Genomic DNA, 5,405 nt, shown 5'->3' on the forward strand with positions numbered 1-5,405 from the left:
TAATAAGCACTTAATAGAATGGAATTTATGGTAGCATTTTCAGCACCTGCTTCATTCAACAGAGCTATCTAGGACAGATCTGAAGATACTGTGTTATTGACAATATAGTAAGAAAGATGCTCTTTTTTTACTGACCTAATTCAATTTCAGATTAAATTTTTATTTTTCTTAGAATTTTCCCAAATATTATAAAAATTTTCTTTGCAACAAGAAACAAACTTAGGTGTGTAAAGCATGTGTGTATATTATGAAACTATACATTGAAGAATAATTCATTTAAATGCAAATGGAAAAAATAATTTGGACTCTATGTTACATGATATTAGTGAAATTTATACTCTGAAAAATGGTATAGCAGGGGCTTGGGAGCATATAGGAACATGTGGAGCCAGGTTCTCCCAGGACCCTGATCTTGCTGGGCTAAGCCAGACCCTTGGGAAACAAATTATTTAATTTAGAACCCATATGGTGTCTTTTTGGGAAAGTGTGTTAAAGGAATATATAGGAGTCATAAGAAATAAAAATAACTTTTCAAGAAGGAGAAAATGGCTAAAATAATAGTTTTTACTGCTCATTTATTAGAAGAATGAGTAGCCCAGGAGCCAGTAACATCTCTGGGTCTGGGAATGAGCTCCCCCTCCTGGGCTTCCCCTGCCGCAGCCCTATCTAGAGCCTCCTCTTTGTGCTCTTCTCCCTCCTCTACCTTCTGGCCCTCCTGGGGAACACACCTGTCATCTGTGCTGTGTGGTCAAGACAGAAACTCCACGTACCCGTGCACATCCTCCTGTCCAACTTCTCTTTCCTAGAGATCTGCTCTGTCAGTTCTGATGTGCTCAATATGTTGACCAACATCACCTCCCAGGCCAAGAGCATCTCCTACACTGGCTGCCTGCTCCAGTTCTACTTCTCATGTGTGCTGCTGAAGGCTACCTTCAGTCTGCAATGTCCTTTACTAGGTTCCTTGCCATCTGCCAACTTCTGCATTATCCCACCACCATGAATCACCATCTATGTGCCCTTTTGGTAGTTGCTGCTGGGCAGGTGGCTTTCCATCCATACTGATGTCTGAGGTTCTTATGTCCTGGGTTCCCTTCTGTGGCCCTAGCATCACTGACCATTTTTTCTGTGACCTGGGACCATTGCTGACACTGTCCTGTGCCCCAGTTCCCAAACTCATTCTCATTGTGTAAGCTCTCTAATCTTCATTACCTTCCTCTACATTCTTGGGTCACATACCTTAGTTTTGTATGCCATCAGGTCCCAGCTGACTCTGGCAGGAACAAAGCTTTTTCCACGCGTGCCTCTCATTCCTTGGTGGTTTCCCTATTCTATAGCTCAGCCATGGTAATGTGAATCCAGGGCTCCAGGAGTCATCTTGGAACACAGAAATTTGTGACCTTGTTTTATTCCATGGCAACTCTATTTTTTAATCCTCTGATCTATAGCCTCCAGAATAAAGATAGGAGAGATGCACTAAAGAAAGTTCTGGGAGCACCGTCAAAAGAAATTCCTAAAAATACAGAAAAACAATATAAAATTTTATGTCACTATTCTCCCAGAAATACAATTTTTTTCTCATAAAAAAAACTATTTTCTGGGCATGTCTGGGTGTTTTATTCCTTACTCTCATAGAAGTGTGATTCATTAAACACAAAGAGCCCTCATCCTATCTTAAGAGCAAATACCCACAGTCCTAAAGATCTACTGTAAGAAAGTTCTGTACAGTTTACACCAATGTATCATTTCTCTATTTTAAAGGTTTTTTAAGTTCTAAAAATAACATACTCATGTTGGTATGTACAAAACTAAAACTCAAGCCTCTTACTTGTATCTTGGCTTTAATCTTAATACTATTTTATTTGTTTCAAATTTATCAAAAATTTTGTCCTTTCCAATTACAGGTTTTTCTATAATGAGATACAGCATCTACTCGCTGTACTCACAAAAATTCAATTATTTTATTTATAAGACTGTATCTGACAGAACTCAAAAATGCCATGAATTTATAAAATAAATATTATGATAAGCTGTAGTGGGCATGGAAAGTTTCAAGGGGAGACTGATTGGTGCCTAAAAATGGGCAACTAATGAGTAGGATAATTTTAAGCTCAGATTCTGAAACTAAGATTGTACTGCATTAACTAGGGAATGTGAGTCAAATAGTACTAATGAGACATGTTTTTACTGAAAGTAGAAATAAAGTATGAGAAATTTGGACACAGCTGATTGCATGGGACTTTTGCAAGCATAATCTTGTTTAACTGCTGATCCTTTCTTTCTAGGATGGCACCTCTCATGGGTGGCTGCTCAGAATGATGGTCTTCAGGCTTTTCTGAAGTTATTTCACACTGTATTGTTCCCTTCTTGGGGGAAACTTGGTTTTTGTCCTTGTTCTCAAGTGTCATATCTCCTCCAACTCATCAGGCATTAAGATGATTATGACAGGATAAAGATTTGCCACCCTTTTTACAAATAGTCTTGTTTATTGCTATTTCTGTTGTTTTCTACACATTCCACTGGTCTGGAGACTACATTATTCTATATTTGACTTTAACATTTTAGGGCTCATTTCTTGTTTTGAGCTCTTGTGCTGTGTTTAAGATTGGGTATCCTTTTTGGTGACCTATGCTAATGGCTGCTCTTAGATGTCCTGTTACTGCTAAGAAAGTGCTCTTTCTTTGATCACAATCCACAGAAATAAATCTTAAATTATACCCACAACATATGCATATCTAACTGAAACAGAAATTTCTTATAACAATACCACCCTTATCACAAATGATGCATTTTTCTTCTCTTCCCTTCTCTCCCCTTCTCTTCTCTTCACTTCGTTTTGCTTCTCTTTGCTTCTCTTCTCTTTTCTCCCACTCTATTCCATTTGTAAGGACACACCAAGCCCCAAGATGAACGACTGGCAGGGTGATGTCATTTCCTCTTAGCAGGCTGACACAATCTTTGGTCTCCATGATTCAACTAACTCCTTTCTAATTATCAGGGTGGGAGAAATATTTATATATTCCTTGGGAGAAGATGGTTAAATTCATTAGAGATGCCCATTTAGCTGACAGTGTTCACAGAAAACTAGGACCCAAACAGCTTTTTCTCTTCGGTCTTTTCTCTTCCAAACTGTTTTCCTCAACTTTGAACCCATAGGTGCACTTTTATAATCAAACATTATTTGCTCAATATTTTCCTGATCATTAGAACATATTATTATTATTTAAGTTCAGTTGTACCAATTGTTTACAAAAACACCATTATAATTTTTAAAAATTGAGTTCAAGTGAGAATAAACAGTTCTCAGTCCTATTTGCCTCTAGTGAGATTTACAAATGTGATAGCTTCTTGAAATTTTGCATGTTTTCCATCTTCAGCTTTTTCATATTTTTCAAAGGTCAGTTTTCCCAGTTGTTTGAGTTTCATTATGTCTAAGGTGACTAGAGTTTCATTATGTCTAAGGTGACTAGAGAAACTAGATTCTTCTGTGTGCATCCCCTTTTCCTTAGTAAAAGAATCCTGATTGTTCATAGTCTCATGAGACCAGGTAAAAGCACTTGCTTCTTCAGCCTTTCATGCAGCTAGGTTTGTCATGTGACATAGTTATGACCAACGAGAACCAAATTGAGAGTCTCTGGGAAGGCTTTTGCTTCATGTTCTTCCAGCCTGGAACAGGGAAATACCTGAATGTTGAGCAGCCACCTTGTAATCACGAAATAACAAATATGAAGATAAGGACCTACAAGCTAAATGTTACAGATCCAGCACAGAGCAATGGATAAGGATAGACTACTAGCAAATTTATGGCTATGTGAGGAGAACATTAAGTCCATAAATATATATATATAGTTTGTTAGTTATAGTTGTTTCAGTTATAGTTGTTTTTTAGATCAGTTGTTTTAGATTCATAGAAATTTCCCATATGCCCTCTGACTCCACACATGCATAGGCTCCCCCATATCAACATCCTGCACCAAAGTGCTACATTTATTATAATTAATGAAATCACATTTACACATAATCATCTCTCAGAGTCTATGGGTTACATTAGGGTTCACTCTTGGTGTTGTACATTCTATGGGTTTGAATAAATTAATAATTACATGTACCCATTAAAAAAAAGAAAGAATCAGTGAATGAAAAAATAAATAATAATTTAGGATTTCTGTCCAAAATCTGTGTAAGTAGAGAATAAGTAAGTGCAGGGAGTGATAGAAAGGAGGTTTAAGAAGTTGATTCTGGAATTTGACATGGGCGATATCAGGGACAGAGAGATTATTTATGAAATTATTATGCCTTCACAGGTATGGAATGCTAGAACATGGACAAAAATGATAAGTAAAGATGACAAAGAATCACAGGGAAAATCCCACAGAATTTAACAATATTAGGATGGGTATGAGATGGTGAAGAATTATTAATGTTAAGATTGTAAATTCAGGTTATAGATCAGTGGAGCCATTAGCAAATAAGGATGGCTAGAGTTAATTTTACAAGATAAGCAAATTTAAGATTCAACCTCTGAACTTGAAGTAGAGCTTCAATTTAAAATATCCAATAAGAGGTTATAAATGTTTGACTAGGATTTGGAAGTAAACCTAGTGATGGTGTTATCCCAGAACAAAGATTTAACCCAAGGTTTCCTCATGAAGTGCAATACTATAAATCAAACTACTACTCCAGAATATAAGAAATTAGAAGGTTATAAATTACCTCTGAGGAACACTTATCCAGAATTTTACAGAGAAATTAACTGCACCTTAGGCCCAGTTGGTAATGATTTCACAAATTATATAGCTCTTAGGTTTATACTGAGTCTTAACTAACCCTCATGTGTCTGTCTACGGAAACTTTAGACCTAACTCCTAAGTGATGGCATCAGCAAAGAGTGGGGAGTCAGTCAAGTCAATATAACCTCACTTGGTACCCTTGTTGATAAGCAAAACTATACATGGAATTATGGAATATGTAAAAGTAATGCTTTAAAATTGTCCCTGTTGTTGAGGGTTTTTTAAAAGTCTGGTTATCTGAATGATTGTTGGTTAACTATTTATGTGTCTGCAGTACATTCAACATTTGCTAAACTGTAAAAAAGAACTCGCTTTGGTGAAGGCAGAACTTGAGGATGTGGAAATACATCAAGCAGTATGTAATAAAAACCAGAAGAGAAACTAGGAACTCAAAAATATATGAAAATATTATTGTTGGATTTCAGAATAAAGAAGTCTACCTAAGGTACAAGCATAACTGGACTATAACAGTAACAGGTACCTAAGACTTAAAACATGAATCTAATGAATTTTTAAAAGTCATCCTCCCAATATATGAAAATAAAGCAAAGAGAGAAAAAGCATGATCTCACTTGTCTCATTATCTTCCATCCTCCTAAGCATTAATGAGGCATTATA

General features: G+C 36.4%; 1 pseudogene; it reads left to right on the forward strand.

The window, feature by feature from the left end:
• The first annotated feature begins 586 nt into the window (after positions 1 to 586).
• On the forward strand, positions 587 to 1,581 carry LOC108398882 (olfactory receptor 11H6-like; annotated as a pseudogene).
• The last annotated feature ends 3,824 nt before the right edge of the window (positions 1,582 to 5,405 follow it).

Source organism: Manis javanica, chromosome 8, assembly GCF_040802235.1.
Source record: "Manis javanica isolate MJ-LG chromosome 8, MJ_LKY, whole genome shotgun sequence".
Classification (NCBI taxonomy): Eukaryota; Metazoa; Chordata; class Mammalia; order Pholidota; family Manidae; genus Manis; species Manis javanica.